The sequence below is a fragment of the Myxine glutinosa genome, chromosome 8 (assembly GCF_964187855.1).
Source record: "Myxine glutinosa chromosome 8, kmMyxGlut1.1, whole genome shotgun sequence".
Lineage (NCBI taxonomy): Eukaryota > Metazoa > Chordata > Myxini > Myxiniformes > Myxinidae > Myxine > Myxine glutinosa.
The window spans coordinates 44,691,177-44,715,171 of NC_136268.1; the positions used below are offsets into that span (position 1 = coordinate 44,691,177).

Genomic DNA, 23,995 nt, shown 5'->3' on the forward strand with positions numbered 1-23,995 from the left:
CAAACTACCAAATTGCAGCCCAGACCTGCTACGAGCTCGTGTCCTGAAAATGCAAGGAGGATTTTGTGAAGTGCTGCAAGTACATAAAGGTTACACTTCAATGCACAGCGCTGTGTATGTGTGTGAGAGAGCGAGTGGTCACATAATTGACATCCGGGCCTCGAGTGAGACCTAATTAAAACCATGACTGTGACAATGGTGAGGCCTAATGTGCTTAACAGAATTAACTGTGATATATATATATATATTGAGGAATGCACTCAATATTCAATGCCATAGTGACATTGGTTAACTGATCTATCGAATGATGCTTTTAAGGATCTTGTACTTTTGTTCTGTGCCAACCATTCCACAGTAACATATATATTTTCTGGTAGATGAACATGATAGATAGCTCCACCTGGATTTGGAGTTTCCGCTCAAGATTTAGGCCGACACTTCAACATGGGTGAATAGAAATGTAAACACAAAATTCATTTTCCTTTGCTTTGATAATTTTCATACACCTCATCTGAGTATGCTCTTCATGGTAATCAGAACAGGTCAGTTGACTGGCTTGCTGGTCTTACAAAGTTATTAATTTTAAAAAAAGACGTAAAATGTCATAGCCCCCTTGGTTTTAGTAAATTTGCTGTTACAGTTACAGTTAGAGGTACATCGTTAAAGGCCACCATTACCCATTATGCCATCTTTGGTCTAATTACAAAACAAAATCTTCCGCATAAGTATACTCTCATGTATTGTCTTTGTGCTAAGTGTGAACAAAATCAGCCCATGTATGTCCGAGAAATGTTTGGAGACACGTTTAAGTAACAAAATGGCCGCCAGTCGGCCATCTTGGATATGATCTCGAAAAAAATGAAATACATATGTAAACCATCATTCATTATCTGTGTGCCAACTTTGAACAAGATCGGTAAATGCATGTCCGAGAAATGATTGAGGATGTGCTCAATATTGGGTTATTTTTGCAACTAAAATTGCCGCCAGGCCAGCCATCTTTGATCACATCCCGAAACAAATGGAATTGCATATGTACAATTCCTTCAGAAAGTATTAACACCCCTTGATTTTTTTCACATTTTGTTATATTACAGCCTGAATTTAAAATAGATTAAAATGAGATTTCTTGTCACTGATCCACACATGATATCCTTTTAGTCAGGGAATATTGCAAAAATCTGGGAACAAATTCCTTACCAAGAAATTTCTTCACCAATGTGTTTGTAAGGGTGTCCACGAACACATTTCAAAAAGTTTAAATTCAAGTCCCCTAGGGGAACCCGTGACAGGGGTCAACAGGGGTCAATTACCTTTTTTAAGATCAAATTTTTCTTATATTTACATTCTGGGTCACAGTATCCGACAGGAAGCATCAAAATTATTCAAAGTAGGCTCATTTTAAAGCTAAGAACATATCTGACATGGTGATACCGAAAACAAATCAATATGTTAAAAAGTTTACACAATTTTGAGCAAAACATAATAATTTTTTGTCATTTTTTGGGTAAAAATTAACTTTTCTGGTCTACAATTCGTCTTCTAGGTAGATACCCCTTCGTTTCATTTTTCTGAAAGTTTCCAGCAAACTGCCCAAGCTTTGCAGCCTTAATGTATTATAAGTAAAACATTCTGGTATTTATAAAATTGAAACTATGAAAGGTCACTGACCTTTATTGTTTTCCCTTATTGTAACATAAATTGTAATAACCGTTACAGGTATGTTTCTTTTGTTACCCTAATTTTTTAACCCTAGCTTTTTCCTTTGTAGGACAGTACAGGCTAGCAGTATTACTACATGGTCGATGTCATCAAGATCTTCATTAAAACTGAACGACTTGCAGACCACGACGGGCACCTGTCCTGCATTGTTACCAGGATGCTGGACACCTTTTCAGCTGCGGGGCATCATCAATACGCCAAGGGCGCACGGCTGTATTGTCAGCTGATGAAGCAACTCGAAACTTCGCCTCGATACAAGGAGACCTTCGAAAATTTCACTGCTCACGGGAATCACGTTGTCCGTTACTCTTGCCATGATTGGTCTGGCACCTGGTGTGACATCTGTATCGAGCAGAAACTGATGAAGGGGGCCAAGTCAGAAGGTGGTTTGAGCAGAGGGAGGATGAGGAATAGTGATTCTGGCCACATGTGCTGGGTACAAACCCTCAACCACTTCTCCGATGTCAACCAGCGCATGGAGGAAGGTGCCAAGAAACATGGTCCACTCCACAAAGACCTTGCCAAAACTCGGATGAAGCGAGACGCTGAAGCGATTGGACTTGCCCTGAAGTGGTTGGAGGAGAACAATCCCTTCGACCATGATCGAGACAAGCATTTGCTTGTATCCTTCTCAACAGGATTCACGAGCACTGCAGATGACACAGTCAATGCTGAGAGAGCGGCTGAAGTAGGGAGGGAGATGCAGATAAAGCTGGACGGAAAGTCAGTGACATCGACCATGCAGGTGAAGTTCAAGGTACAGGCCCTGTCATCGCTCAGAAAGATTCCCAAGGTCAATGAGAAGAAGATTCACCTAAACTCACTCAAGTTGTTCAACCGATTGATAATTTTCGCCCAACGGCATATGACAGTCGAGACAAGCTTAAAGTATGAGCTGACTCCCTTCCCCTTGTCCTTGTTCAGCAACAAAGATCAGAAAATGAACAAGGCGAACAAGGCAGGCTTTTCCAAGACTAGCCTGAAGGAGTTGACCGATCCGCTTGACCTCACTGACCAAGCCTGCTCCAGTCTGGTGGTTGATGGCGGATGGCTTCTCTACATGGTGAAGTGGGAACAAGGTCAGACTTGGCAGGAGATTGCCGACAGTTACCTGAGCTACGTGCAGTGTCTCGACCGTCGGTCTCAGAAGATCACTGTTGTCTTTGATGGCTATAACAGCTCGCCAAAAGATCACGACCACATCCGGCGTACCAAGAACTCCTGCTGTGATCTACAGATTCGACCGGATATGATACATTTGACACCAAAGGCAAAGTTCATGGACAACACTCATAACAAGAGTGAGCTCATCCATCTCCTCTCTTCAACATTCCGGAAATGTCAGATCACCGTGGAGCAGTGTGACAATGATGCTGACACTTCGATTGTGAGAGCGGCACTGGCTGCTGCTACAGATGACTCTGTTGAGGTCAGTAAAATTTTGTGTAGGTATTTTACTTACATCAACTACGATTACTTTTGATTTGTTTCTGTGTTGATAAAACAAAACAAAAAAACCTTGACATTGGCACATATAAAACTAATTAACTGAGTTAAATAAAAAAAGAAGAGGCAATGTTATTTTTTTTTAAATTTGGCAAATGCAAATGTTGTGCTGCACTTGGCATCAGTAAACACATGATCGTCATTTTTGTAACGTCAATTGTATTTTGATGTGCCACATTGTTATGAAAGTGCATTTATCCTCAGAAAAGAAGAGTAGCATAGTTAAATAACTTTTCAATTGTTAAGTTCACCGTGTTTGCAAAATTCAAGACGCTTTGCTCATATCTTATTCTATTTTCAGGTGCGGGCGGAAGACGCGGACGTGCTGATAATGCTGGTACACCATAGCTCAAGCACCAACCATCCACTCTTCTTAACCACATCGAAGGGCTCTTACGATGTCAGGAGGATCCGAGAAGCTCTCTCTGAAAGACAGAGGCGGTCCCTGCTCTTTACTCACGCCTTCACCGGTTGTGATACGGTTTCTGCAATCGGGGGCCACGGGAAAACGCCTCTATTTGACAGGTTTTGTGCAGGGGACATTGATGAACATATGGACATCTTCCTTGATGTACGGGCTACTAAGGACGTGGTGATCGGGGCAGGTATTGCGATTTTCCAGCACATTTACCATGAACCAGGTACTACTTTGGGTGCAATTCGATACAACATGTTCTCGCGGAAGGCGGCGGCCGGGCTGATCAAACCAGAGACTCTACCTCCAACGGAGGGTGCAGCTGCACAGCATTCTCTCCGTGCCTATCTCCAAACCCGGGACTGGATGCTGCTGCAGAGCATGTCTTTGGACCCCGGTGACTATGGATGGACGGTAGGGGTTCGTGGTTATGAGCCAGTTCCAACAGTAGACCCCATGGCTCCTGAGGAGCTGCTCCGGTTCACGACCTGCAATTGTGCTGGAGATTGCAGCAACCGGCGGTGCAACTGCAAGAAGAATGGTGTCAAGTGTATCTCAGCATGCGGAAGTTGTACAGGCATTACATGTATGAACTGTATCCCTGATGATGTAGAGTCTGGAGAAGACTCAGACCTCGACTACTGAGGTATTTGACATTGTGGAGCAGTATCGATTTAAACCCTTACACGAAAGCGGACAAACCGATGGTAAACCGATTCCGGATTCCCAGTAACGGTTATTACAATTTATGTTACAATAAGGGAAAACAATAAAGGTCAGTGACCTTTCATAGTTTCAATTTTATAAATACCAGAATGTTTTACTTATGATACATTAAGGCTGCATATCTTGGGCAGTTTGCTGGAAACTTTCAGAAAAATGAAACGAAGGGGTATCTACCTAGAAGACGAATTGTAGACCAGAAAAGTTAATTTTTACCCAAAAAATGACAAAAAATTATTTCTTTTTGCTCAAAATTGTGTAAACTTTTAAACATATTGATTTGTTTTAGGTATCACCATGTCAGATATGTTCTTAGCTTTAAAATGAGCCTACTTTGAATAATGTTGATGCTTCCTGTCAGATACTGTGACCCAGAATGTAAATATAAGAAAAATTTGATCTTAAAAAAGGTAATTGACCCCTGTTGACCCCTGTCACGGGTTCCCCTAGGGGACTTGAATTTAAACTTTTTGAAATGTGTTAGTGGACACCCTTACAAACACATTGGTGAAGAAATTTCTTGGTAAGGAATTTGTTCCCAGATTTCCCAGATTTCTGATAATATTCCCTGACTATTTATGTCAAAGTGGATTTTTTTTATGTTGACAAAAAAAAAAAAAAATGAAATACAGAAATATATAATTTACATAAGTATTCAACCACCTGAGTCAATACTATGTAGAAGCGCCTTTGGCAGCTATTACAGCTTCGAGTCTTCTTCGGGATGTCTGTATCAGCTTTGCACATCTGGATTTGGGGCATTTCTCCCACTCTTCCTTGCAGATTTGCTGAAGCTCTGTCAAATTGGATGAGCGTCAGTGAACAGCAATCTTCAAGTCTTTCAACAGATTATCAATGAGATTCAAAGTCTGGGCTTTGGCTGGGCCACTCGAGGACTTTCACATTCTTGTTCTGAAAATATTCCAGTGTTGATTTGGCTGTATGCTTGGGGTGATTGTACTGTTGGAACGTAAATCTTTGCCACAGTCTCAGGTCTTTTGCACTGTGAATCAAGTTCTCCTCAAGTATTTGCATGTACAGTCACGTGAAAAAGTAAGTACACCCCATGTAAAGTTTTGACTTTTTCAACATATTTCAACATACAGCTATTTGATCTTCATTTCAACAATATTGATAGATAAAGGTGATATAATATAACAAATATCATGAAACATTTACATTTTGTAGTCGATTGTATAATTTAAATAAACATAAATGCAAATTTCGCATGTGGAAAAAGTAAGTACACCCCGACATTTATCACTACTTCAAATACCTGAAATTAGAATCAGGTGCACCAGCTCAGGTGCAAATGATTAGAACATCGTTAGAGAGGATCTTGGAGGAACCTGTCTTATTTAAACCTCAGACATTTAGTTTGGTTTGCTCTTTGTTGTTGAAGTGTGCGGCGTCACCATGCCTAAATCAAAAGAGCTCTCTGAGGCCTTCAGAAAGAAGGTTATAGATGCCTACGAGTCTGGGAAGGGATTTAAAAAGACCTCCAAACAATTTGAAATCACTCATTCGACTGTCCGGAAGATAATCTACAAGTGGAGAAGATTCCAAACAACTGCCAACTTGTTCAGGCCAGGCCGCCCCAGCAAGTTCAGCCCGAAAGCAGGCCGCAAGATGCTGAAAGAAATCACTAAGAACCCCATAATGTCATCACGGGACCTACAGGTAGCTCTTGCCACTGTTGATGTCAAAGTGCATGAGTCTACCATTAGAAAGAGGCTGCACAAATTTGATCTACATGGGAGGTGCGCCAGGAGGAAACCTTTGCTGTCCAGAAAGAACATCAGGGCAAGACGAAAGTTTGCCAATGAACACCAAGGCAAAGACTAGTACTTCTGGAGCAATGTGCTCTGGACAGATGAGTCAAAGGTAGAGCTATTTGGCCACAGTACCAGAAGACATGTTTGGCGAAAACCAAAGACAGCATTTGACCACAAGAACCTGATACCAACTGTAAAACATGGTGGTGGAAATATGGTTTGGGGCAGCTTTGCTGCATCAGGGCCTGGGCAGCTCACCATCATAGAATCCACTATGAATTCTTCATTGTACCAGAGGGTGCTTGAGGATAATGTGAGGCCATCTGTCGGAAAGTTGAAGCTCAACCGAAGGTGGACCTTGCAACATGACAATGACCCTAAACATACCAGTAAATCCACCAAGGAATGGCTAAAAAGAAAGAAATGGAGGGTTCTGGAATGGCCAAGTCAAAGCCCGGATCTAAATCCCATCGAGATGTTGTGGGGGGATTTGAAACGAGCTGTGCATGCAAGAAACCCCTCAAACATCGCACAGCTGAAAGAATTCTGCATGGAGGAGTGGGCAAAAAATTCTCCCAGTCGATGTCAGAGACTGGTAGACAGTTATAAGAAATGCCTAATTGAGGTTGTTTCCGCCTAAGGGTGTACCTATTAGAAGCAACCTATTAGAGCCAAGGGTGTACTTACTTTTTCCACATGCGAAATTTGCAATTATGTTTATTTGAATTATACAATGGACTGCAAATTGTAAATGTTTCATATTTGTTATATTATATCACCTTTATCTATCAATATTGTTGAAATGAAGATCAAATAGCTGTATGTTGAAATATGTTGAAAAAGTCAAAACTTTACATGGGTTGTACTTACTTTTTCACGTGACTGTATTTGGCTCCATTCGTTGTTCCCCCTATCCTTACAAGTCTCCCAAGCCCTGCCGCTGAAAATCATCCCCATAGCGTGATGCTGCCACCACCATGCTTCACGGTAGGGATGGTGTTAGATGGTTGATGAGCTGTGCTCAGTTTCAACCAGATGTATCACTTTGCATTCAGTCCAAAGAGTTCAATTTTCGTCTCATCAGACCACTAAATCTTTTCCCTCATGTTCTCAGTCTTTCACGTGCCTTTTTGCAAACTGCAGGCATGCAATCATGTGCCTTTTTCTCAGGAGTGGCTTCCGACTGGCCACTCGCCCATAAAGCCTAGATTTGTGAGGTCCTGCAGAAACGATTGTCCTTCTGGTAGGTTCTCCCATTTCAGCCGAGGACCTCTGTATTTCCGTTAGAGTGGTCATTGGGTACTTGGTCACCTGCCTGACCAAGGTCCTTCTTGCCCAGTTGCTCAGTTTGATCAGATGGCCAGCTCTAGGAAGAGTCTGCGTACTTCCATATTCTTTCCTTTTCCTAATGATGGAGCTTACTGTGCTCTTGGGAACTTTCAACAATCTAGAAATTGTTTTATACCTTTCCCCATATCTATGCCTCCTCACAATTCTATCTTGGAGTTCCACAGACAGTTTCTTGAACTTCATGGTTGAGTTTCTCCTCTGACATGCATTGCCAACTGCAGAAACCTTATATAGAAGGTGTGTTTCTTTCTAAATCATGTCCAATCAATTGACAGGTGGAGTCGATCAAGTTGTAGAGACATCTCAAGGATGATCAAAGGAAATTGGACGCACCTGGCTCAATTGGGAGTGTCATTGCAAAGGGGTGGAATACTTATTGACTCAAAACATTTCAGCTTTTCACTTTAAATTATGTTATAAAATCCAGGCTGTAATCTATCTATAATTCCAGTAATCTCTGTGTGTGTGTGTGTGTGTATGTCTGTGTGTGTGTTTGTTTGTCTGTGACCGCTGTTTCTCGACAACCACGGGTCCGATATACTTGCAACTTGCCAGGTATATTGCTGGGGACCCGAGGATGTGCCTTTTCAAGGTTTGAAATTAATCGGACAAGTAGTTACCGAGCTATGTCCAAAAAACGATTCAACCAATCAGAGAGCAGCGAGCTATCACGTGTGCCGAACGTGGCGAACAGACTCTGCCTCGGACGGCACATTTGAGAGCGTATTCATTTATTTCACGTTGGCAAACTATGTTGGCGTTAAACTATGTTTTAAAACTAATTAAAACTAATTTGCGATTCATCGTAACTGCGATTTGCGACCTTCCGGACAGTGAAGACTTCACTTCCGGCAGCCAATCACAGAACGAGCCGAGCCGAGCGCGTGCGCCATTACGGTTCGTAATTCGATTTCTTCCGGAGAAAATAATAATTTCTCGATTTCTTATGCGCATTATTTCTCCCAATTCAGTCAGAGCGAAGGGCGGAAGCGAAGAGCGTTGTTTTTTTTGTTTACGGGCGTACGGGCGTACGGGCGGGGTAGAGCGTACGGGTAGCGTTTTTTTTTTTTTTTGGCAAGGAACGGGCACCCACGTACGGGCATGCCCTAGTCTATCTATAATTCCAGTAATCTCTGTGTGTCTGTGTGTGTGTATGCGACCGCTGTTTCTCGACAACCACGGGTCCGATATACTTGAAACTTGCCAGGTATATTGCTGGGGACCCGAGGATGTGCCTTTTCAAGGTTTCATATTAATCGGAGAAGTAGTTACCGAGCTATGGCGATTTCTTTACCAAACTCCGCAAGCCGTTCGCTTTGGACCAAACCATTTCATGTAAATAGAGGGGGGGGGGGGGATTGTCACCGTACTCGCAAGCCGTTCGCTTTGGACCAAACCATTTCATGTAAATAGAGGGGGGGGATTGTCACCGTACTCGCAAGCCGTCCGCTTTGGCTTTGCGAATGGACCAAACCATTTCATGTAAATAGAGGGGGGGGATATAATTTTGTACGGGCATGCCCTAGTACAACAAAATGTGAAAAGGTCAATGGGTATAAATACAGACTTGGCATTTAATATGGATTTTTTTTTTCGTGAGGGTGAACTTACTTTTCAATATGTCTTAGAACCAAAAGTTCATTGGAATTATGTTGAAATTATTCTAGATTTTGTTAATGTGACCTTTAAAAGAAACAAAAACCACATTTGACATTTCAAAACAAATAAATTGATCCTTGAAAGTGATGTGAACTGATATCGAACTCAATTCATGGACAGTACTGTGTTAAACTTCTGTACGTTTTCCAGAAGTATCTCTTTATTTTGCACATTAGCCAAATTTTTTTTTAACAAAAACAAAGGTTAAATTACGACTGGGATTACAGACAGTAAAATTACAGTTCAGTACTTTGTGTAACCCCCACGAGCATTCAGGAGAGCACGTACACGTCGAGGCATGCTGTTCACGAGATTTGCCAAGGTTTGGACAGGAATCGCTTGCCATGCAGTGACAATAGCCTGCTGCAATTCACGCACAGAGGTCGGCTGCTGTTCAAAGTGGTCGATTTGACGCGTTAATTCTGCCCACAAGTTCTCTATCGGATTCATATCCGGAGACATGGCAGGCCACTCCATATGCTCTACACCATGGTCAGCAAGAAAGTGTTGGATCATGCGAGCACGATGAGGCCGTGCATTGTCATCTTGGAAGACAAAGTTTCCTCGAAAGGCTGCACGAGCAAATGGAAGCAATGTTTCTTCCAGAATGGCCCTGGACTTGAACTGGTTGAGGTTTCCATTCAGAACAACCAGGTCAGTTTTGCCCCCTGCATGAAAAGCAGCCCAAACGGTCACCCCACCACCTCAAGCTTGGACTCTTGGCACTATACAATCGTTGTTGTAGGCTTCATGCACTTGTCTGCGCACTCGGACGCGGCCATCTTGACGATAGACCAGAAATCTAGACTAGTCACTGAAGATCACGTGATTCCAGTGTCCTGGCTGCCATTGACGGTGCTCTCTGGCCCACTGCATTCAGCGCTGGCGGTGTTGTCTGGTCAGGCGTGGCTTTCTTAGGGGACGCCTGGCACGATAGCCTGCTTGACCCAGTCGTTGGTTGACTAGCCTTCTGGATACAGGCACATTTGTCAGTTGCTGCCAGTCAGCCCTAAGCCGATTAGCTGACTTGGTACGGCCATTGCGGACTAACCGGTGCAGCTGGCGATCATCCCTCCTTGTGGTTCTGCGGGGACGTCCTGGCCTCGGTATTGGAGTAGGGACAAATCTCTGAGCATTTCGTTTCAGGATCTTTGACACCTGACCTTAAGTGATGCCATACTGCTGAGCAATAGCACGCTGTTTCATGCCGTAATTTCGTAAAGCCACCACTCCATGACAAACAGCATTGTCGAGTTGACGGACCATATCCAGAGGAAGCGACAATAACTTTTGGAGACGTGCAGCAGTTGTTTTCCACTAATACAGAATGCAACAACCCTTGTATACCTGACTGTGAAGCCAATCATCAAATGCACCTGTCCGTACATTTTGCCACGCCACCTGTGATATAATCCTGTTGTTGACTTCTTGCTGCGACAGACAATCAGTGACATGGTTCTTTTAACAAATAAATCACCAAAGTGTAAAAGAAACTCACCAGATTGATATACTGAGTTAAGAAAGTAAACCCAAGTCAAGAAAAAAATATATATTCCATATTAAATGCCAAGTCTGTACTTTCTGAAGGCAATGTATATCATCATGTATTGTCTTTGTGACAAGTATGAACAAAATTGCTCCATACGTATCTGAAATATGGTTGCGAACGGATGCCCTGACGCGTGGGTGCACAGACTGGACGGGCTAAAAATGTTATTTAATCACAGAAAAAGATATTTCTGCACCACCGTGTCACCAAAATATCTATTTCAAAACCCCATATAGTGCAATGGCTGAGTGGGTCAGAGGAGATTAAATATCAATCTCCTCTGACCCATCATTGGCTAATAGCCCCAATTAAACCATCTACTTCTTCTGAATAAAGCAGTTCGTCATAGTTCCCATATTCGCTTGGCAGCCATTTTGTAAGATGGCTGCCAAGGTCATCAGGGGCAAAATCTGCAATGCCACAATATCCAGATCTGATCCATACATATTATCTGAGCCAAGTTTTGGGCTTTTATCGCAAAATGCACAATGGGTTTGCGGTGGTGCTCCACAAAGAGGAGGGAAGATCAAAATTCTGCATTCTTGCATACTTAATATTTGAATGAACCATTACAGCATTGAGGGCATGTTTGGATGATAATGTATACACCATTGTCATATAAAGGCTCTTTATTTTTCCTGCACAAACAATGTACAGTCAACCCTCATTAATCTGGAATACTTTGTTCCCAGCACCCAATGTCGGATTAGCGAGATTGTCAGATAAACGATTTTGCAGATTGGAGGGATAAAATGAATGTGGAAATCGGTTTCTGGATGTTTTGGTCTGGATAGCTGAGATTTCCCGATTAAACGGGGTCGGATTGACAATAAAAGGTCCACATCAACCTATCGAACCCTTATTTTGTCACATGAAAAAAAGACGCTCCTGACCTTTATAACAACAAAGGGACAGTTAGTCCATTGGACAAAATTTACATTGGTCGTCATGGCCTTGTAGCATACCTCCCTGCCATACTGCTTGAGCATTAGCTTGCCTTGCATCATTCCTGGTGGAACATTTGGTCATCTTTCCACTTTGGTTTAGGTGGGAAGCATGGGGATTTACGACAGCGCACCATCGATTTCACTCTAGTTTTTAACTGTTTTTGTCATGGATTTTCACCGGATGCGATGTGAGCCCACATAACATTCCTACATTAGGGAGGCACTGCTGTGTGACTCGGACAATAACTAAACAAGCACAAGTGTACCTGGTCATCAGTCATCACACATGTGAGAAAATACTGGAACACAGCCACACATTCTGAGCATATCATATTTGAAAAGGAATTTTAATCTTTTTTCTGCACAGCATTACACTACAACCTAGATGGTATTCGTATAATACTTACCCTGCGCAGTCAACTTGTTGCGAGCCAACTCTTCTGTTTTTTTAACATTTTTTTCTTTGATCCAATATGGCTGCCACACCACGTGAGCGATGACATCATAAATTTATATTCTCTAATATAATTGTTGCATAGATCACGCTCAATACATTCAAACTGATCAGACTAAGCGTTGTCCCTGAAGAATTATGACGTTGTAGCGGTTACCGCTGGATGCACACAATCGCCTTGCACCGGCCAGAACACGGCCAGACGCACCTCTCCCGGGCATGCCCGGACTCACTGTTCCCGGGCACGCCCGAACCTCCCGGGCACGCCCGGTCTCGTCTTTCCCGGGCATGCCCGCTCTCGCCTTTCCAGGGCTCGCCCAGAGCGTCCGGGCATGCCCGCTATCGCCTTTCCAGGGCTCGCCCAGAGCGTCCGGGCATGCCCGCTATCGCCTTTCCAGGGCTGGCCCAGAGCGTCCGGGCATGCCCGCTATCGCCTTTCCAGGGCTCGCCCAGAGCGTCCGGGCATGCCCGCTCTCGCCTTTCCAGTGCTCGTCCAGAGCGCCCGGGCACGCCCAGCCTCGACTTGCCAGGCCGCAGCCAAACACGCCCGGGCAGGTCCAGACTCGCCTTTCCAAGGCTCGCCCTTGACACCCGGGCATGCCCGGTATAGCTTTTGCCGGGCAAACTTCCCGACATAAATGTGTATATATATATTGCTGCCCGATAGACGGGCTTTTGTCAGAATACCTGAGCTGTTTTGTTTCAATAAAGCAACTCGGACGAATTCCGTCTTTGGTCGCGTCAATTCTTTCGACTCGCGTTGGAGCGCAGCTCCTTCAACGTCATAATTATGGCACCAATGACCATCGTTAACAACACCTATTCCCCATATGGAGTTATTTACAATGAGCCATGCTTCAATTTTTTTCCATGCAACATTTTTCGGTTTTTCCAAGATGGCGCCTGTACCACATGACATATGATGTCATGATTATCATTGAAATATTCTAAAGGAGGAGGTGCTCTTATGGTAAAAACTTCCTGAATTTCCAGACCAACCGTTGCTGAAATTTTTAAAATAATGATCGGATGGATAAGTGTTGTATTTGTCGAATTATGACGTCATAACGAAGGCACCGATGACATCATCATTAACATATCTTATTCCCCATGGGGAGTCGTTGATAATGAGCCAGGTCTCAATTAATTCCATGGAGTAGTTTCAGAGATATAGAGGTGCGATGTTTTTCCAAGATGGCGCCTGTACCACGTGACCTATTACGTCATAATAATCATTAAAACATTCTAAAGGGGGAGGCCCTCCTAACGTGAAAACGTACGTACGTGAATGCTTAACCCCGCTTTTCGCTTCGCAAGCGCAGGGTAATAACGATTCAAATAATGAGCATGAAAACGTTTGATGAAATAAATCCTGAATTCATGAATTATTTAATATGTGATGTGTACACGAAGCTTGAAAAATATTCTCATGTAATAAGTATCCTTTATGAAACAGCTAAAGATTGACAACTAATATAACCAGCTGTGCCTAAACAAATTAATTGTCAAAATAAATTTTGATTTCATTTTCCTAATGAAGCAATTTTCTATCTCATTATTCTTTAACTTGGCAGACATACCCAATTGTAATTTTTCTCATCTCTGGTAATGTGAAAAGAACAGACATCTTAAAATAAAAAAGTTTTACATTGGTATGAAAATAAAGCTTCTTAATTACCTGTTGCAAATAGGTTACCTTGTAAGATAGTATATGGGAGTTTATGAGAGTTTGCTTCTGTATCCATCTTGTCCAACCTTCTGTCTTCTTCTAACTTTCATTCTTCCCCACACCTATTTATTAGTCCAGATCTTCCTCGATTTTGTCCCTCAACCCCACTATTGGTGTGATTCCCCCTCTTTGTACTGTTTATTACCTCCACCACTGAAGGTGTACAGAAGTTTTTTTTTCACCCCAATTTGTTTGTTACTTGCGTAATTGAAGATTCGCAAGTGTATTGGTTGGTCTGGTCTGTTATTCTGTTTGTCGGTTAATTGCCTGCAGATCACTCCAATCTTCAAAAAACTTAACCAACTGGAAGAGGTAGTCACAAGCTGGAAGCCTATTGTTTTTGAAGTCAAAGGTCATGGTCACGTTAATCGTAAATTTTCAACCGATTCATCACACACACGCACACACACACACACACAAACACACATGCACATGCACACACACAAACACACACTGTATAAGTGTATATAAAAACGAAAAAGATGGGTAGATGGTGAATCCTCGTTAAGGTGAACCCTCGGTCGACCTGCGTGATGCTTTCAAATCAAACTTAATACAGTATATAGTCTTCACAAACTACTCCAAAGTGATAAAGCTAAAAAAGGCAGATAAAATGTGCATAAGTTAGATTAACAGAGAAAATCAAATGCATTGTCAATTGCATAACTATTCAAACCGTTTGCCTAATTAATCCTAAATCACTTCAGGAGCAAATTATTTGTCTGAAACGTTACAAAATAAATGTAAGATGGTTCACCTGGATGTAATCTGTGGGTTAACTTAGAAATGAAGCTCACCCACTTATTGAAGGAGTTCAAAGGTGCAACTGACTTAATAAACCAACAAGGGAAACATGAAAACCAAGTAGCTTTACAATTAAGTCAGACATAAAGTGGTGGAGAAGCACCATTCAGGAGGGGGTTATAACAAGATTTCAAACTCACTCCTTATCCCTTTGAGTCGGTGAAATCCATCATTAAGAACTGGAAGACGTACCACACCACCCAGACTCTATCCAGATTAGGTCGCCCATTCAAACTCAGCAGCCAGGCAAGCAGGAAACTGGTTTGGGATGTCACTGTAAATCCAACAATGACGTTGAAAGATCGGTGAGGCTCTATGTCTGAGGGATAAAGCTGGCCTTGATGGACAGGTGGCAAAAAATAAACCATTACTGAAAAAGACTCATCTAAAAGCTCGCATGGAGTTTGTGTAAAATCATCTTAATGATACTGCAGGCATGTGGAAAAATGTTTTGTGGTCAGATAAGACCAAAATTGAACTTTTTGATCTAAATTCAAAGCGTTATGTCTGGCGCAAGCCTAACACTATACATCACCCAGTCAACACAATCCCTATTGTCAAGCATGGTGGTGGCAGCATCATGTTATGGGGCTTCTTTTCATCAGCAGGGACTGGCAAGCGTGTCAGGATAGAAGGGAGAATGGACAGTGCAGAGTACATGAGAATCTTTGATGAAAACCTGCTTGGGTCAGCCATGAATCTGAAACTGGGAAGGAGATTCTCATTTCAGCAGGACAATGATCCGAAGTACAAAGCTAAAGCCATACTGGAGTGGCTAAATAAGAATAAAATAGATGTTCTTGACTGGTCCAGTCAAAGTTTTGACTTGAACCCAATTGAACATTTATGGCAAGACTTGAAGATTGCAGTCCATCAACAATTCCCATCAAACTTAACAGAACTAGAGCAATTTTCACATGAAGAATCGGCAAAGATTTCACCATCTCACAAAGACCGCCTTTGTTGTCCCCCGTCGCACAGAGTAGCGAAAGGGGGACTATGGCTTTCCCCTCCGTTCGTGTGTCTGTGCGTGCGTGCGTGCGTGTGTGCGTGTGGGCGTGCGTGTTTGCGTGCGGGCGTGCGTGCGTAAGCGAAGGACCGCATTCGAATTTGGTGTGTGGGTGCAACCCACGTCAAAATCCAAGATGGCCGCCGCCATGTATGTCTGATGCCATGTATGTCTTAACCTTGTGAGATGAATATCTTGAAAAATAAGCAAAGTACCAACTTCTAATCTGGTGTGTGGGTGTATCTAGGCACAAGCAAGAACGCTGTTTAAAATTGGGTCGCCACGTCAAAATCCAATATGGCCGCCGCCATGTATGTCTGAACCTTGTGAGATGAATATCTTGAAAAATAAGCGATGTACCAACTTCTAATTTTGTGTGTGGGTGAACCTCGGCATAAGGAAGAACGCTATTGAAAATTGGGTCGCCACGTCAAAATCCAAGATGGCCGCCACCATATATATATCTGAACATTGTGAGCGGAATATCTTGAAAAATAAGCGAAGTACCAACTTCTAATCTGGTGTGTGGGTGTATCTAGGCATAAGGAAGAACGCTATTGAAAATTGGGTCGCCACGTCAAAATCCAAGATGGCCGCCTCCATGTATGTCTGAACCTTGTGAGCGAAATATCATATCATCGCATGTTTTCTGCGTCTTCCACTTTGTCAACTCACATCACTTCCCCGACGGGGGACCTAGGCGTAACGCTTGTTGTTATTATATACTGTTCGGATTTTTAGTTTCAGGTAATATTGTTGTTAAGATTTTTGTGTGATATGGAGATGACTTTAGGAAAAGGTAAAAATAACAAGCGTTACGCCTCGGTCCCCTGTCGGTGAAGTGATGTGAGTTGACAAAGTGGAAGATGCAGAAAACATGCTATGATATGATATTTTGCTCACAAGGTTCAGACATACATTGAGGCGGCCATCTTGGATTTTGACGTGGCGACCCAATTTTCAATAGCGTTCTTCCTTATGCCTAGATACACCCACAGACCAGATTAGAAGTTGGTACTTCGCTTATTTTTCACCGAGTACATTTCACCGAGTACCGAGTACCGAGTACATCTAAAGGTGGTTTTTTGTTACTTCGCTTATTTTTCAATATATTCCGCTCACAAGGTTCAGACATACATGGCGGTGGCCATCTTGGATTTTGACGTGGCGACCCAATTTTCAATGCGGTTCTTCCTTGTGCCTAGATACACCCAAACACCAGATTAGAAGTTAGTACTTTGCTTATTTTCCAAGATATTTCACTCACAAGGTTCAGACATATATATGGTGGCGGCCATCTTGGAGTTTGACGTGGCGACCCAATTTACAATTGCGGTCTTCCTTATGCCGAGATACACCCACACACCAAATTAGAAGTTGGTACTTCGCTTATATTTCAAGATATTCATCTCACAAGGTTCAGACATACATGGCGGTGGCCATCTTGGATTTTGACGTGAGGACCCAATTTTAAACAGCGTTCTTCCTTGTGCCTAGATACACCCACACACCAGATTAGAAGTTGGTACTCCGCTTATTTTTCAAGATATTCATCTCACAAGGTTCAGACATACGTGGCGGCGGCCATCTTGGATTTTGACGTGGCGACCCAATGTTCAATAGCGTTCTTCCTTATGCCTAGATACACCCACACACCAGATTAGAAGTTGGTACTTCGCTTATTTTTCAAGATATTCATCTCACAAGGTTCAGACATACATGGCATCAGACATACATGGCGGCGGCCATCTTGGATTTTGACGTGGGTTGCACCCACACACCAAATTTGAATGCGGTCCTTCGCTTACGCACGCACGCCCGCACGCACGCATGCAAACACGCACACCCGCACGCACGGACGGACGGACACACGGACGGAGGGGAAAACCATAGTCCCCCTTTCGCTCCGCTGTGCGACGGGGGACAAATATTTGTGAAGGAGAATGGAAGACGTGGCAAAGAGGCCGGAAGAGGAGAGAGGAGGAGCTTGGCAGAGGAGGAGACGGCCATGAGAGAGATACAGCCGTGAATCGCATCAAGGCTGTGAGTGGACTTTTTTGATATTGGTCGCGAATGAGTTGAGGCTTCCCGTGAAAGGGATTGCCCGCGACATCGTCCTATATCGTGATTGCAATTAAACCTGCGTCTCAGGTTTTATCACCAAGTGTGAGTTATTGTTGGGGGGAGCAAGAGCCTCCATTACAGGCTGATACGCCATTTTGTCCTCGAAGAGACTGTCCGCTTGGTGCATCTTGTTTTGTCGTTGGGATTTCCATATCGACCTCATCATGCTGATTGCCGTTGGTGTACATATCGGCTCAATTCCCATATCGACCTCTCACCTCGTAACTCCTTCTCCACCGTCATGACGATACCTGCCAGTTCTCGTCGTTCTGCACAGCTTCAACCAGCGTGGGGATCCGTGCACGGACTTTGGGGAATGTTACATTCCACTCATGTTTGGCGTATTGCGAGTTTATTGCTTTGAGAGCATTGGGGAATGATGGTACCATCATATGTATTGTTCATTTGATGCAAGTGATATTTTCATTGTATTTTCTTTAAGAGGGTTATTATAGTGTATGTGAGAGTTCTTAATACAATTACTTGTTCTGTTATACAATTGCATTGGTGTGGTTTTACTATGGTTTATTAGAACACTCAAAATAACAAATCTTTCTGCCGTGTTCCCACTCGAGACTCTGAGGTGCACCGTAACCGGGGTTTGGGGAGGTAATACGTAACACCATCGACAATTCCCATCAAACTTAGCAGAACTAGAGCCATTTTCATATGAAGAATAGGCATAGATTTCACCATCTCACTGTGCAAAGCTGGTAAAGACCTACCCAGAAATACTCATAGCTGTCATTGCTACAAAAGGTGCTTCCACCAAGTACTGACCTCAGTGTGTGAATACTTTTGCAACCAGTGAATTTTAATTTGTACATGCTTTTTGCAGTTATGAATCTAAAAAAATTACATTTGAAAAAATTGTTTCTACATAATTCGTAATTCATCTCAATGTGGCATTATTGGTAGGGGGTGAATACTTTTGCAGGCCACTGTATATCTATTAATTACATACTGTTTGAGTTGGACCATGAGTACGCCTATTAATAACGTATTATTGCATTTGACCATAACTACATCGATTAATTGCGGACTATTGGAACGTACCTTTTAGACATTTAGACATTTATACCCCTTAGACCAGTGGTTCTCAACAGGGACCTGCAAAGGTCAACGATAAATGACCATGGGCCGCCAATTGGGAACCAGTAATTAATGATCTTTACTGTCTATACTTCAGCACATCATACATCTATATAATAAAGCAGGAGTGTCTGTCTGTCCCTGAACTACTTCCTCAGTCTTGGTGCTAGCACCACCAAACTTTCTGTGGACCTTTTGGGGTCTCAGTGGATGTCCTAAGCTCGGTGGAAGGCTTCATAAATTTCTCAATACAATTATCATTTTGAGTTCTCACGAGTATGAAGCTGCTCTCCCTCTCTCCACATGTAAACACATTCAGGGGTGTGCAGATTTTGGGGTCCCCACATACACGTTTCCTAAAGTGGGTGGGAGTTTTCAAAAATATCTCAAAACATTTTTTTTTGAGATATTGGCCTCCCAACCGTGCTATGCACGGGTACCTCACTTGTCACCCACCTTTGATTACACTTAAAGTGCCTGATGGAATAACTTGAAAAACTTGTCGTTGTACTCATTGCCGGTAAAAGAAAAACACTGCCCATTGCACTGCCACACCATGTGCCATCATGGCGCCTAAGATCAGATGAAACATTAGGCTTGGTCAGAGGCTTGGAGCGGGTTCTTCGCTAGTGTATAAAAATATGTACTGTACATGGAAAATGTAACTAGAACCGCACGTCGTACATTCACAAACATACACCGTATGAAGGGGAACTGTTCCCGATTGCTACATAGGTTCTAGTACTCATGAGTATCCATGAACAATCCAGCCGTGGAGTTCCTGAACAAATTCAGAAACTAAAATTTAATTACTACTCTAAACATGGTTTGTTTCGGGACATATTACAAAAGGATTGTTGAGTAAGTGATGTCACTTGAAGTTGACAAAGCTGAAGGTTCCATCTCGATCACATAAAAATTGTGGTCAGCAGATGACCGCCCCCCCCCCCCCCCCACCCCTCCCAACATGTAGTCAATGTGGTCAACAGATGCTCAGAGTGCACCTGAGAGCATCTAATAACCAAAATCTTCCAAGCCCCTTGATTGCGTGCCGGACCCTATGCCTTGATGGCTTCGCGCTCACAGCATCTAGGTGAGTATGCACCCTGTTCCCTTCATTTCTGGACTCCCTTCCTCCCGCCCCTTTCAAAAAATTATGGATCTGCCCTGGAGTGGATGACATATGTACACATGCTCCATTATATATAGATTCGTCAGATGTCGCTAGTGAGTGAGTGGCAGCAATTTTTGTTTTTCTGGCATTATTCCACGGGCCGGTAGCTTTCCTGCTGCAGACAGGCAGTGGTCCCCGGACCAGTGGTTAATAATCTGTGACCTTTTGATGATTTATACTGTTACGGTCCGTGGATTAGGATGTTATTTTTACCGAGCGGAGGTATAACCGCGGCCGAACTGTTCTTCCCCGATTCACCTGATTTACCCAAACGTTGGCCGTATCGCGCCACAGCTACTCAATCTGGAAAACTCTAAAGCGACCGAATGCAAAGAGGAAGAAGGCGTACAGAAGAGTAACTGGATTTATTACTATTTACACACATAAGCAAAAAGAGCAGTCACGATTATTTACAGGGGACATGAGACGCAGGTGACAGTGAAAATTACTAGCTTATACAGACTTAGTTACTACCCAAGACAGAACAAACAGACGACTCACACGGGGAATTGCAGAGTGGATTGGCTGGAAGGAGGTGTGTGGCTGGAGGGGGAGGACGGCACGGAGCTGGCTGGAGCTTGGTCCCGCACGGGACGTCGGGCTGGACCTCGACGGCCGCTGATGCCACCGATCCTGGTGCGCGGGATCACGGGTCGGATCACGGGTCGGATCACGGGTCGGATCACGGTTGGAGCCGACGCGCTGGTGGGGGGGTCTGGCGTGACGGGTTCTCTCCTCTCTCCTTCTTGGTCCAACCACTCTTTCTCCACCGACAACTCAACGCAACCACTCAACGCAACCACTGACCACCCCTGACGACCAACTCAGCTCTTGTCATGGACCTCTCTTTTCAGACTCATCTCCTTGTCTCAGTAAAAGCGCATCTCTCTTGGGGGCATCTCTCATGGGTTATATATAGCCCCACCCTTGAACCTTTGCGAACCTCCCCGATCGCTCTTCCTCCGCCCTCTCAAACCAAACCCCTCGTGCTCGGTTGGTTGTTCGGGGCTGGCTCACTCCTCCCCTCTATGACGAGGTGGAGACACGCCTTTCTTCCCCAACCCTGCCTCGTGGCCAATGGTGGTTGAAGAAAACCGCCCAAAATGCAGTTGGCCATTGAAATGAAATGAAAGGGGATCTACTCTTATTTCACTTGGTGCAATGGAGTATTTAAATTAATGGGAGACACAGCCTTACCCTAAGACACATAATAAGATATAAGCTACTGAACAAGGGTTTTATCGGGTCCTGCAATGTGGTGTTTATGGAATAACTACCGAGACGCCCTTTTTATCTTTACACTACGGAGGTATTTACAAGGAATCATTACATTTTACAGAGGGTGATATTTACAACAATTTACTATACAATAAAAAAAAAACAACCATTCTCATATCCACAACAATACCCTTTGGAACTTTTAAGACATTTTATACACCCTTAGACCCTATAGACTTTTACACCCTTTAGACTGCTTTGAGCCCTTCAGCCTTTAGACTCATTTAGACCTCTTAAGACTCCTTAGACTCTAGAAAACCTTTACACATTTTAGACCCATAAGACTACTGAGACCTTAGACCTGTAACTACTGTCGGAACATACCCTTTAGACCCCATTGAACACTTTAGATCCTTAAGACCCCAAATACTTTGTAGACCCTATAGACCCCATTAGACCCTTTAGAACCCTAATACCCTGTTAGACAGTTTATAACTAGGTATAGACCATGTTACACCCGTTAGACACCCAAGAACCTATATTGACTCAATTAGATGCTTTAGACCTATCGCTACTGTTGGAACACACCCTTTAGACCTTTGAACCACTGAGATCCCTTGACCCTTTAAGACCCTTTTAGACTCATTAAGACATTTACACTAGGCCTGGGCGATAATGGAAAAACCTGTATCACGATAATGGACCTTATTATCACGATTATCGCGATAATATCATGATAACATACAAAAGAAGAAAGACATAAAATGTCATAGCCCCCGCCGTGGATTTAGTAAATTGGTGTAAAGAGTTAAAGGCCATCGTTCAGCCATCTTTGATCGAATTATAAAATACAATCTTCTGCAGATGGGCAGAGGAGGTCGTGCACACGTGCACTGAGAGGGAGTCCGGCAGCCAACAGAGGGCAATGAACACATGCTCAATGAACAAAGTCCAAAGCGAAGAGAAGTCCAACAAAACGTGTTCAGCCACAAGGTCCAGTGTGAAAAAGTAATGCAGGCACGTGCTAGGTCCACAATGCAGGCCGAAGAGTAGGGCACACGAGCTCAGTGAACCCAGCAGAGAGACAGGCCCAGAGTCGACAAAGAGACAGGCCCAGAGTGGAGCAATCTTGCAGACATGTGGTGAGTGCACAAGAGACAGGCCCATAGTAGACTAATGCAGGTGTAGAGGCCTGCGAGAGGGAGACGAGCAAAGAGCAAAATGTCCACGTACTCAGTGGGCCGAGAGAGAGAGCGGCCAGAGAACAAAGTGTCCACGTGCTGAGTCGGCCGAGAGAGAGCGACCAGAGACCAAATCAATGTCTTGAAAAAAATCCCTTTGTTCACCCTCGCTGAGGGTGGAGGGAGGGGGGGGGATCTTGGAGGTCTCCTGGCTCCTGATTGGTGGAGCCTGTTACTCTGCCACACAAGCTCCCCCAAAATGATTCAGGACCTGATTGGTGGGTTTCTGAACCTGGACACCATGGTGTGCCTTGGAGCCTGGTGCATTGCCTGGTAAATTATCCCTTACTAGTGAGCTACCCGTGCTATGCACGGGTGGGAGGCCAGAAGCAAACAGACAATGCAGAAACGGCGAATACTAAAGCATGAAACCAATAAATTCCACATTACTGTAGCACCTTCAGTCACACGTCGTACAAGGACAGCAAGTTCGTGATGGACTTCCATGAAAAACGTACCCGTTCGCAAACAAACAGGTACGTCACGTATAGAAACATCGATCGTGGGTCCGTGGCGAATCTGCATCTGGCGATCCGCGAATTTCACGTTTAGAAAGTAGAAACCATCATGGCATTTTGTTATTCACTTGAACTCGATATCTCTTTTTTCATTCCAAACAGCATAACTCCAATCACAAATTAAATAGCATTAATATAAAAAATAAACTTTTAACAACATTCGTGACATAAACAAATATTTAAATCCTGATGTGAAGTTCCGTACGGTTGGGTGAATACAATTGAATGAATGAATGAATGATCGTTTTAAGGCCATTTTTCCCCGCTGGAGTGGGGGTTGGCCTTGCAGGCCCCATGACAATCATGGTTCCCTGTTTGAGGCAATGTTTTTATGGCCGGATGCCCTTCCTGACGCCAACCCTTAGTCGCCTCTTACGATGCACAGGGATACAGTGTACCTATTCTAAATCTGGGTACACACCGGGATCATTCATCCCAGCTAGCTGGTACTCAATTTGCCGACCTCAGAGGATGACAGGCTGAGTCAACCGCCCTGGTATTAATTCAGCGATCGACCGGGATTCGAACTCAGGATCCTAGGATCCCAAGCCAGCGCCCTAACCGCTAAGCCAACACCAGGCTTGGGTGAATACAATTACGAATTCAAAATCGTAATTGTATTCACTCAATTCCAATCATCAATTGATACTTTAACAAAACGATTAACACGATTAACGTTTAACGATTTAACATTACGATTGAATGACGGTTGTATTGGGATATTATCAAACCCGAGCATTGTCGTCATCTGTCCGCTTCCGTATTCGCGACAGGTTCATAATTCTCATCAAAATCTAAACAGTGTTTGTAGAATTTCAATAAAAGCCACATCACTGTTCGTATCAGTAAATATTATTCCATCGTGTATAGAAAAACTGGAAAATTGGAAAAATTGGAAAAACAATATAGCCTATTTTACTCCAGGCGGTCCCAAGATTACCCACCCAAAATATTGTTGCGAATGGATCAGCCGTTTTTTCGGTACC

General features: G+C 43.5%; 1 protein-coding gene and 1 pseudogene across 1 annotated transcript in view; both read right to left on the reverse strand.

Annotated features, from left to right (window-relative positions):
* LOC137432435 (acetylcholinesterase) overlaps nucleotides 1-23,995 on the reverse strand; it is a 66,344-nt gene that overhangs the window by 16,946 nt on the left and 25,403 nt on the right. The gene's annotated exons all lie outside the window — the stretch shown is intronic.
* On the reverse strand, nucleotides 6,985-7,674 carry LOC144893189 (uncharacterized; annotated as a pseudogene).